The following is a 12,304-nucleotide window of genomic DNA, read 5'->3' as shown; positions in this document are numbered from 1 at the left end:
CATGAGTTCTCTATTACCACGCATTCATGCAGAAATCTGCCCATTGCTCAGGCCCATCACATAGCATTAAGTTGACCCTTTGCAGGCTCAAAAAAAAATACATATTTCAGTATGGATACAAAAGTGTATGCCAGAAGGCTCCTCAGTCTCCTGTACAACTCAGTGATTACTGCACAGAGCGAGGCAGAGATGTTATGAAAGCTGACAATATTTCACCGTGGTCTGTATGTTTTCTGTCTGTCTGTATTACCAATATTCCATATCGGCCCATATGTTATTTAATGTCCCTGAAAATCTGTTTCATTCCAAATTTAAAATAAGCAGACGTATTGTGAGAATATTAAAACCCAACAAAAACCATAAAAATACCTACTGGATCATTTTTCTTTTCTTCTTATTAAACCCTTGTAATAGTTTATTTTTGATTTAGATATGGTGATGACTGCCTAAGCAAAACTGTCAAAAAAAGTATCAGTTTAACATCAGTACCTTTTAATGTTTAATAGAACTTGTTTTGAAAAGGTCTCTCTACTGGAACTATTGCCTCATAAGTCATCGTAATTGTGTATACTGTTTCTCGTTATAATTATTAATAACTATTATTGTAAAACCCTTTTCAGTTTGTTGCTCACTGATGGGCATCACAGCTGGCGTAAGTCGGAGTAAATCCCTTCTTTTCATGAGGATCCCTGTGGTCTCGCCATCTACTGGGGTGCAAGTCAGCCAGATGGCCTTGATTTGGGCACGGGAAGTGGAGAGGTTACAGGTCAAAAAGACGTGCTGGGGGGTCAATGGGCTGGCTGGCGAGCTGAACAATGGCCACACGTGGAGAGGAGCAAAGAGGCTCCAAGGGGGCCGTTTGCATTTGCATGGGCATGACAAGGAGCAGTTACTTTCCCAAAAAAAGAATAGTGCAACTTGAACACTGTCACTCTAAAAAAATGTGTGCTACATGTTGGAATATAATGCACAAAATATGAAAACATTACAGTTTTTACTGTAATGTATTTTACTTTAACCAGTTCTGGATTTCCTACAAGAAACTATAGGTACAATACCTATAAGGTATATAAAAGTTTTAGGGGCCTAGGAAGAAAAAAGGAAAAGCAGAAAATATTGAAATATAAAAAAGGGGAAAATTGTGAAATTTTATGCAATTAAAACTTACATAATTGCAGAATTTGTAGACATTTCCTAAAAATGGTTATTTCTTTGGCTTCTCCAGTCACATGATTTAGTATTAGAATAAAGTGCATCAAGTCAGTTAATGGAATTCATTTGCCATTTACCTGTATTTTTACATATTTCAGAGGAGAAGCATCGAGGGTTACAAATACAAAAGTCCAGCCCTGACTTTAACATTACTGTATTTTCACAAAAAATATAAAAATGCGTTACCTTTATAATGCTGATATCCAAAGCAATTTACAGCAGTTGACAACAGCTGGTTGTTTCACTGGAGCAATTGAGCATACCTTGCTCAAGAATACTACAGCGGTGGTGGGAGTGGGATTTAAACCAACAAACTGTAGGTTTCAAGTCCAGATATGAAAGTGCTCACTCACACACTTTCAGTAACTCTTCATCCAAGTTAGGGTCATGTTGGTCCAGAGCCTATTGCAGAACCACTGGATATGAGGCATGGTACTCCCTAGATGGAGTGCTAGCCCATCACAGGACAATCACACATTTACTCAGTTATACACATGTATGTGCTCACACATTCATGCAGAAAGGGCTATTTAGAGTCACCAATCTACCTTAAACATACAGTTTGTACATCTTTGGACTTTGGGAGGAAGCACAGAAGCAGGAGGAGACGCATATAAACACAGAGAGAACACGTCCCTCCATCAGTATCTAAACATCTGTTGTTGTTGCCATTGAGTTGAACCTGACCCATAGTGTCCACCGTGTCATTTTCATGGCAAGGGAGGAACAGAAGTGGGTTGCCAGTGCCTTCTTCTGTATGTTGGAGAGGCACACACAGGGAGAAACATGGAACCGCCGCAGACCCCGAGCAGGGCTTAAACCCCATACCCACCAAAAGGCAAGGAACCGGTCAAAGGTTACTTTATTTTAACAAACACCTTTAATAATTTGTAACAACAGTAATAATAAGAGACATACATAATAGATACAGATTTTTATACGAGCAGTAATATAAAACATGATCCACAAATAAGGAAAACAAGACTGATCCCACTTTTTCTTTTTTTTTTCTCTCAGTGGATTCTGCAATGGATGAAAGTGACGAAAAGAAATTCCTCTCACCTTATGCCCTAAAACAGTGTGACCAAACCTCACAGACTCACCAGGCTGTTAGTTATTTTAAGGGCAATACATGACAGTTGAGGAGGATGTACACAGGAAGTACATTAGGTATCAGTCTTTGTTGTCTCTGTCCTTTCAGATACCATCAGGATGGAGCTGCTCTCAGTGGCCTCCTCACCATTACCGAGTGCTGCGCTCCAGTTTAAAACAGGCCTCAGACCTGCCTGACCCTTCACATCATGTGTAAGTGCCAACACCTGAATGAAAAATTCAACGAAAACTAGGGAGGAAAGAATGATAATGTGTTTACGGTGTCATCGGCTGTTCCTGTTAACTGTTCACTTTCTTGTTTTAAACTGCTTTCGGGTTTCAGAGAATGTTTTAGTACTAATCAAATATTTTTATTTTATTTATGAAATTATCCCATGGAAGCATTTAGCTGGCTTGGTTTTGTGGCATGCAGCTTTTCATAAGGGCAGCCCTTGGGTAACATATGTACATGTACAGACAGGCCAGAATTATTTCATGAGTATGCAATATACTGCATTGTACTTGAGAGTATATTCAAGATTCTGAATATAGATACACAGTACTGCAGTTTATATATAGATATATATTTACATACATATATATGTATGTATGCAGGGGGGCGTGGTGGTGCAGTGGCGCAGCGGGTTGGACCGGGTCCTCTTCTCCGGTGGGTCTAGGGTTCGAGTCCCGCTTGGGGTGCCCTGCGGCGGACTGGCATCCCGTCCTGGGTGTGTCCCCTCCCTCTCTGGCCCTACGCCCTGTGTGTTGCCGGGTAGGCTCCGTGACCCCGTATGGGACAAGCGGTTCAGAAACTGTGTGTGTATGTACAGTATGTATGTTTGTAAACCCTATAGGGATGGTAATTAGTCTTCTACAAAATATCAAAATGAACTTTCTACTAATGTAATGCACAAATTGTATTTTCTCTGAGATGTACGTCGCTTCAAGGGGGTGCAGTGGCGCAGTGGGTTGGACCACAGTCCTGCTCTCCGGTGGGTCTGGGGTTCAAGTCCCGCTTGGGGTGCTTTGCGACAGACTGGCATCCCATCCTGGGTGTGTCCCCTCCCCCTCCGGCCTTACGCCCTGTGTTACCAGGTAGGCTCCGGTTCCCCATGACCCCGTAGGGGACAAGCGGTTCTGAAAATGTGTGTGTGTGTGTGTGTGTGTGTGTGTGTGTGTACGTTGCTTTCGAGAAAAACATATGCTGAATGTATGTAAATTTAACTTATAAAATGTAAATCTTAAACCTTTAAAATGAAAAAGGATTATGATTAACATACATGATGTTATTTACCTACTTGGTCTATCTTATGCAACTTGAGGTTCACTCATTTTTGCAACGGTACAAGTATGATTGGAAGCATGATTTAATCTAAACCAGCATATGTTATTGATAATTACACACCTTTTATATTAGAAGAGAAGACTGCTTCTCATTAAATCACAATTTTGTGGTAAAACTAAGAGACACAAGGGGTTCACATACTATACTCTACATGTACATATATGCACTACAGTAAATAACACTATTTATGGGTATATTTTTATATATGTATATATACTCTATCAATGCTCTTGTATATTAAGGGGTTGTTATATTTTCTTCTAATTTATCTGATTTCATATGCTATTTATGTTAAAAATATATAAATGTAAAATAATAATAGCTGGGACTCAATAATGTAAGGTTAAAAAGAAAGGGCAATTGTAAGTCTATTTCATTGTAAGTTGGATGTGTTGTAACTCAAGGATCTGGGCCCCCTGTGTGTGTGTGTGTGTGTGTGTGTGTGTGTGGTATATGATGTGTAACAATAATGGAACTACAATGAACAGAAACTTTTGCAGCTTAATGATGTGTAGCTCAGTAATCAGAATAATTTTTCTCATGTTAAAAATCCACATGCAGGCGGAAGAGGGTTAAAGAACAGTAGCTCTGGATAGAGTATCAGTATGCAGGCCTTGCCACAAAATCTAGTCTCAGCACTTACACTAATTATTTTCTGTTGAACTCAGCCATGTGTGCAAAACTTGCCTGCTAGTTGTGCAAATGCTTATTTAAACTGTATAACTGACACACATATGGTTTTTATCATCATAAAAAATGTTGTACAAAGCTAAAGCAGTTGCTGGCTGACAACCAAGGGTTTTAGCTGCCTTCCTATGAATTTTATTCAACATTCTGACATTTAGAATTATGAATGTGCCTTGCCTTATGTGATTACTGTTTTACCGTTGTCAATTCTTTCCGTAATTAATTAAAAATACAGTACAAAGCCCAATTTCTGGCATTTCTTGTGTAATGGTGTCATGCAGATCTGTTATAAGAAGTTTTTGTTTTTCATATGAAAATACATAGTAAGTGTAAGAAGCTCCAAAGTAGTTGTTTAATCTGTAAAATACTGGATTTTCAGCATTTTTTAAAATAACACCATGTAAAATTTTACTTGGTGCCGTTCTGCAATCTCAGATAAACACTGTCTATAATATGTAAGAGGGCAAATCATACTTTTTCAAAAAAGTTGCATCCTTGCTCTCTGAATGACTGTTAACACGTCTTCCGCAATCAGCCAAACATGCAGATTTTGAAATGGCAGGGTTCCGATTGACGTTTTCAACAACTTGTCAATACTCGCTATATTTTCACTGCAAATATTCTGAACTAGAACAGAATAAAAAAATGCATTAATTCATCAGAACGTGGACCTTTACAGCCCAAGACGATGTCAGATCTGATCAGAGCTCTATAGCTTGTGGATAAAAGAAGCTGCAAACATGTTTCGCAACAGTCACACAACAGTGCATTGTGTCTCGCTGATTAAAAATAGTGTTTTGTCACGCATTCTTTCCTTGTGTGTGCATGATGTCACGTCGCCGCAGAAAATTGTACACAAATCAAAGTTTCTCGGAGATACTGAAGCACAAGTCAAAACTGGTTGCCTGGCATTTTGCAGACTTCTTTATTCTAATTCTAATTCTAATTCTATCTATCTATCTATCTATCTATCTATCTATCTATCTATCTATCTATCTATCTATCTATCTTAATTTATTTGCTTTTTGGTTGTTTCTACATTTTATACCTTACAGTATATTTATCCCCCAGGCTGGTTTGCAAAGAAGTAGACCCTACACAGAGAGGTTGCATCAGAGGAGATTTGATTTTGCTCGCCCTCCATTCCTGCCCAGAGAATGGGCTTGTCTTGGCGGCAGCCAACTCCGCACAGCAGCGCCGACACAGCTGTGTGACCGTGTTTGTCTCCCCACTGTAAACAGGTTGATGGTGACTTATATTGTTCTCTGCTTGGAGACCGCAGGTAGGATCTTCCCTGGTGGGCGAATGATAGGTGAAATTAGTCAAGAGCCGAAAATCAGGCCAGTTACTTTACAACCTGTGTAACATTGACGTTCCAGTTAGTACTCTCAGACAGACCAGAGGGCACATTCTGGAGCATTTGTCTCTGATTCTTTTTTTTTTTTTTTTTTTTTTGGGTGTGGAGGTGATGTAAAATACATATCCATTAATATAAATGCCATATTCGAGCTAGTTGTAACTTATTCTGCTTCCTACACAGTAGGTCACCTCCTGGAGATCTTTGTGTAAAATGTTACATTCCGGTGCTGGTCTTTGCATAAATACAGCCAGAAACAGTCCAGAAGTGCTGGGTTTGTCTCTTAATGCCAGACAGATGTGCAGCTCAATCTGGAATTTATTAAATGTGCAGTATGAGGAAAATCGAGTACAATTCAATGCATTCAAAAAGCCATTTCATTGTTTCATTTCAGAGACAGAAGATTTCTTTTTTTTTTTTTTTTCATTTTTCAGGTAATTTACACTTCATCACATACGTGCAACGAGGTAGTGCAATGAGGTAGGGGCATTTACACCCCCAGTGTCAAGGCCAGCCTAATACTCTCCCAAGGAGGTGTGTCTTTTTTTAAAATACCGTTACTAATATTTAGTAATAGTACAAAGAGATTAATTTTTATGTCACTGCTTCAAAGATTCATACTACATTTAAAAACTTTTAATTTAACTGAATGCTGCATGGGTTGGTCAACGGTGTCATCAAATCAACGTGAAACAATTCACTGCAAATGGTTAGAGTCCATTTTAGATTACACTGATCACTGACATATTTGCTGGCATAAAGTAAGTCTTTGTAACGTGAAGTGCCTTTTTATGGAAGAAGGACGTGCACGATACAGTTGTGTTTATTGTAAAAGCTGCAGCTTTGTTGTGTGTCTTGGTACTTGGGTCAAAGCCCAGTACAAACTTTATGCACTTACTGCTGGATTTGGGCAATGAAATGATGGTTTTGTGTCTAGAGGCAGCCAAGAAATGCACATCCCAGGCACATACTGTGCTCTAACATTGTCACACTCATACACAAGCACACACACCGACACACACACACAAACACAAGATTCAGACAGAAGGTGGCACTTAACATAAATGTGATATACATGGCCATCCTGGATTCTCTGGGAAAGGCGCTGACCCCAGTGTGAAACCGCAGTGGCTTTCTATCCCTGCATGAATGGCAGTCTTAGCCAAAGAGACATTACTCCAGGAAGGGAACACCACCCCTGGAAAGTAAGACTCAATATAACCGCAGTCCGCCCCTCTGTGGCTTCCACTCGCAGATGTGTGAGAGATGATCAAATCAGAATTGGGAAAATCTGATTTGATCCCCTCCACAAGAAGCAGAAAGGTCAGCAGCAGTTGGTAAAAACGGATGGAGCCTAATAATGAATTCAACCTTTATTCAATCAATAAAAATTTATTCTACAATATTACAGACATAATATCCCATTTTCCATTAACCCACAGAGCCTGACATGAACTGTATTGTCAAGTGTGGCAGGTTTATAGTAACGGAACAAACCCCTGAAAGTCATTTGAGGATGTATTGCACACAGGTCTGAATTAAACACAAAGCCATGTCTGAATATAGTCGATGATTTATTCTAGTGTTAATTCAGATTAGGTCATAATATCAGATTATAAAAACTTCAGATGATTCTATCATCCTTACGGAAATCCATTTATATATTTAAACATTGTTTTCCCCCACTCAAAAAAAAAAAAAAGAAGGAACCCAGTTCACATGGTTCTACAGTCTCTTTCTAAATATTTAGCCCTCAGGTTGTATCCCAGTGAAACGGAAACCACTTTCAACTTTTATCCATCATAAATATGGTTTCTTTCATGTCATTGTCTTAAAGCTTCATGACATCCTCTACACCAAGCACCTGAGCACATGAAATTATTTATCAACAGTTACACACACGCACACAAACACACACACACAAAGGTGTATAGATCATAAACTCCAAAAAGACGCGTAGAACTTGGTAATGACTAGCAATGAAGTTTCTTAAGGTGTGGCACACCTTTACGTGATCATCCATGTTTTATAACTGCTTTATAAATAGTTATAAGAGGACATTACACAAAAATCTAAAAGCTGTTTCGAACACAGAGCATGGGTAAAACCTATGATCCCAGTATGTCTTTTTTCGAAACATCACACGCTGCCCCCAGCCTGTCAGTTAATAAACAGAAGCTGACTGCACACGTTTTGCCACACTCCTGTGAAAAATTTAAACAACTGAGAAATCTGAGTCAATATTCTTCTTGGGTTTTAAGAAGCCTTTATCATCACCAGACAATGTAACAAGGAGCTTGCGGTCAGTTTTTTCATAATTTTATAGTCGGCTGTGACTCTCTCTTTGGGAATAGTGCTGTGACACAGCCCTCTGTGTCTGTCTGCTACCATCCACTCCATACCCCCTGACTCCAGTCTGTCGCTCATAACGAGACTTTTTATCGCCCCTAATGACTCACTCTTCCCTTACATTAATTCTTTATTGATTTTTTTTTTTTTTTTTGTAGACGTCTGCTGAATTCATTTCGTTTCATCAGTTACAGAAAAATGAAGCCCCACAAACACACCCGCACACCAACAAGGCCAAAGCAACGTGTTTGCATTGGTGCTTAGCGCCACGCTATATTAGCATTTGATTGTCCCCTTTCTCTTCTTTACAGATTGCGGTTTATAAAAGGACTAAGAGAAAAAACTGAAATGGCCTGAGCCCTGCGACACCCTGCTGATAACGTGAGTTTGGCAAAGAGAAATTGTTCTAAAGGTCACCGTGGGCTATTAACTGAGGTATCTTACAAGGAAGGATTCCACACATTTTCGACAGGATGCTCAGTGTCACACGGTGCTCTTTATCCAGGGAGCTCACTTGACTAGACATCGCATATTAAATGTGCTCTTCACAGATCAGAGTGGCTTCTCATTTCATAAACACTCCACTTCACTGTAGTACAGCGCAGGCTGAAGCTACAGCATAGGGCTACGAACAACAAAATGCACCCCAAAATATTAACTATACCCTCAGAACTGAGCAAAGACAAACAGTAGCAATATCAAAAAGCCAACGGCAGTGTATTACGAAAATTATTTGCTATATTTCTAGTGACACATATTAGGTTTTTCTTGTTACTATTAGGAACCTTTATGCCCCAAAGAAAGATTATGGCAAAGAATATGAAAATAAATTAGATTAATCTATACAATTACATCTTAGAACAGCAAAAGACTGTTTTGCTAGAGACTAGAAAATAACAATGTTACTACCCCATTTTAGTCTGCTTTAAAGATCTGTCGATTATCCTTGTTATTATTATGAGGAAAGCAAGGGGAACAGAAAACACTGAATATCCAGGCTTTCAAAATGTATCTTTAATTTAAGTAACAACTAAAAAGCAGTTATTGATTATGTGTGTAGGGGGCGCGGTGGCGCAGTGGGTTGGACCACAGTCCTGCTCTCTGGTGGGTTTGGGGTTCGAGTCCCGCTTGGGGTGCCTTGCGACGGACTGGCGTCCCGTCCTGGGTGTGTCCCCTCCCCCTCCGGCCTTATGCCCTGTGTTACCGGGTAGGCTACGGTTCCCCGCGACCCCGTATGGGATAAGCGGTTCTGAAAATGTGTGTGTGATTATGTGTGCAATATTCTTTCTCTTCATATAAGTAAACATGCACATACACAGTATATATATATAAAACTATTTTAAATGGGCAATAATTATAAATTAGTAACTATTATTTAGCTATTATTTTTTTACTACAGTTATTTGTTATGTATCTTATTTCTGTCTGTTTTTATAAATATCTCTTTATTCATATCCCGTGATGTACATTGGTACATATGGTGGGATGTGACCAATTGGCTGTGCTTTAGAATCATGTGTCTGCATCCCAAGCTCTCCTTCTGGTGATATGATGCACTCATTGGATTTGTTCTGTGAGATGTACGTTGCTTTGCAGAAAAGCATCTGTTAAATGGCGAAATGTAAATGTAAATATCAAATTTTCTAAATGCTTTTTAAATAACAACGATTTAAATACTATTTAAATAATAGTCAATTATTACAAGTTGTTAGTTTGTAATAATTGTTAACTATTCTTTACATAGTAGAGCCTTAAGGAATGGTATTTAAAGTGCGTCTTGCAGTACTCCACAGCACATATTCTACGTACTGCGATGTCTCTCGGTTTCCTCTCTCTAGGCAGTGTAAATGCCATGGCAAAAGCCAGCAGCAGAGCCCAGAGTTAGTGTGTGTCCCACGTGGCTTCCTACAGCTCCTTGGCCCAGCCTCTGTCCATCTGTGTTCCTCACCATATGAGAGGGGCATGAAATACAGCTCCCAAATTACCCGGCCCGGCCCCACGCCTCTCAAGCGGAGAGGCGATCTCCTCTCAGTGTCACTTTAACAACATAAAATTATAACCAAATAGACGTTTCGGGTTAAAAGTGTCTCCAAGAGTATATGGATACATTTCCATCAATAAATTCTCCCTCGTTCCGGCCTCCCACGGCCTAACAGCCGTATGCTTGATTGACATTTTTACTGCAAAGTTATACTATGTCTGTCTCTGAGACATAGGGAAAAAAATTCTCTATTCCTAAATTAGCTAACCAGCAACATAACATGTAATAACATGGTGTCATTTCTCAAGAATATTGATTCACGTGGCCGTGTGGAACTCAGAGTGGATTTTCCATAAAAGGAGTGGCCTTTATATGTTACAGGATAGACAGCGAAACACGGAAGTAAACCGCGACTTGCTTAACAATTAACGAGAGAAACAGCACGGCTCAGAAAAGTTTGTTTCTTTAGTTATCGTTGTTTCTAAAAATAAGAATCCCATATGTCTGGGATTCACAGCTTTAATGAGCCACACACCTATTGCAAGTGTCCAATAAAGAAACAAAATGACCTCTCCTGTCAATTTTGAGTTGAAAAGAAAAGCAGGTTTCAGCTATGAATATGGCAAAGCATAAAAGCAATATAACGATAGCCAGCCTATGCTTTCCTGCTGTAATGAAAGACATGCTGAGCTGAACTCTCAGCATGTTTGATGGCCATTCTCCCAAATCTGCATTTGAAGAAAATGGATGAATCATTTCATCATTACTGCAAGTATAAATAAATAAATAAATAAATAAATAAATGACAGCAGCAACAGACACTGCAAGCACAATTTCGAGATCGTAATGTAAATAAGTATATGTCAAAGAGATAATGAGATAAAAGAGCAGAAGGCAAATCGGGGTTAAAAGACATAGTGAGCTCATATGTGTGAGTTGGTGGATACTCTAGGTGTGATGACAGGGCCAGGCAAGTTAGTATGGAAAATGATTAGAGGGCATCATTTTGACAGGCGGTTGACAGGAAATGACTGGTAAAAGAGAGTTCAGGAGGCTGTTGTGGATTGGAGCATGAAGGCGATGTACAGCAGTTTAGGAACAGTGGTAGTACAACGTGGTACTAAAGCACCAGTAGTGTGGATAAAAGCAGGTAAATCCTAAATGTAGACATCTTCAGCAGAAGCCTTTCAGACGGGTATTCTTCTTCTTCTTCTTCTTATTATTATTATTATTATTATTAATGGGTCACAGAAACTCTGGAAATTAAACCCTTTGGTCACACACCTATTTTCAAAGGGAACTTCAGGTGTCGATCATAACAGTAAAATACATTACCTTAAGTAAGTACAGTATAAAGTACAGTATTAACTTGCTTAGGTGACTTTAAATGAGGTTTGCCCTTGTAATAATATACAGGTAAAAAATGCATTTTAAAATACTGGAATTGGCAACTAAAAGGTGATATAAAATCATCTACTGCTCCATAACAGCACCTTTGGTACATCAGCTACACACTCAGCTTCCTTAAACATATTTTTTGTATTCATTCAGCTATTGTGTGTTCATCTTGCAGTGACAAGAGAACAGAAATAAAACACTTGCACTTGATATCGTGCAGAATGGCCCCGGCTCCGGCGCCTCGGAGTGTGATTGGTAGGCACGTGTCTCACTGTTACTCATCCTACTTGTTTTGACATCAGGATTATCATAAAAGTAGGCAACCTGTCTAGGGCTCAGGTGATTTACAGACAGCTTGAGCCGATCAATCTCAAAGTTCAGATTAAAAGTATAAGATTCTCCTTTTTTATTTTAATCTAAGTGAAAATATAGAAGCTCTAAAATCTCCCAGCCTCTTGAAACTCCGGCAAGTTTTCATTCTGCTCCTCTTTTTTTCTTTCCAACCTCTCCTCAGGAGGTTCCGCTCATGACATCTTTATATATGATGCTCTGACTCCAAATGCCATAGAACCTTCAAATGAACACTGCTCTATGATCTCTGAATACAAAAACACTTGTATCAGATTTTTCATATTGACATGCACTTGACTAAAAAGCCACTTTGAAATACCAAAGAGCATATCGTCTCTCAGCAAAAAAAACACTCCTTGCTTTACTCCAAAATACTTCCCCAGTAATTTAGAAATTTCCACTAAATTCTTTGTGTATGAGCACATTTTCTGATTACTTTTTAAAGAATGTCAAAAAAAAAGCTAAGCAGTTAATGAAAAGAACACATTTCATTTTTCATTGGCTTTCCAACAGCTGCTGTCGTTACACCATG

At 39.1% G+C, this 12,304-nt stretch overlaps 1 long non-coding RNA gene across 2 annotated transcripts in view; it reads left to right on the top strand.

The window, feature by feature from the left end:
- Positions 1–12,304, top strand: part of LOC108926216 (uncharacterized) — a 55,372-nt gene that overhangs the window by 10,016 nt on the left and 33,052 nt on the right. For both annotated transcript variants that reach the window (XR_001965462.2, XR_001965460.2), the window contains 2 exons: positions 2,414–2,517; positions 8,354–8,423. This is a non-coding gene — a long non-coding RNA (uncharacterized LOC108926216). The remainder of the gene's footprint in view (positions 1–2,413; positions 2,518–8,353; positions 8,424–12,304) is intronic.

Source organism: Scleropages formosus, chromosome 7 (assembly GCF_900964775.1).
Source record: "Scleropages formosus chromosome 7, fSclFor1.1, whole genome shotgun sequence".
Taxonomy (NCBI): domain Eukaryota; kingdom Metazoa; phylum Chordata; class Actinopteri; order Osteoglossiformes; family Osteoglossidae; genus Scleropages; species Scleropages formosus.
Note: the sequence above shows the minus strand (reverse complement) of the source record. Positions and strands in the feature narration are given on the sequence as shown.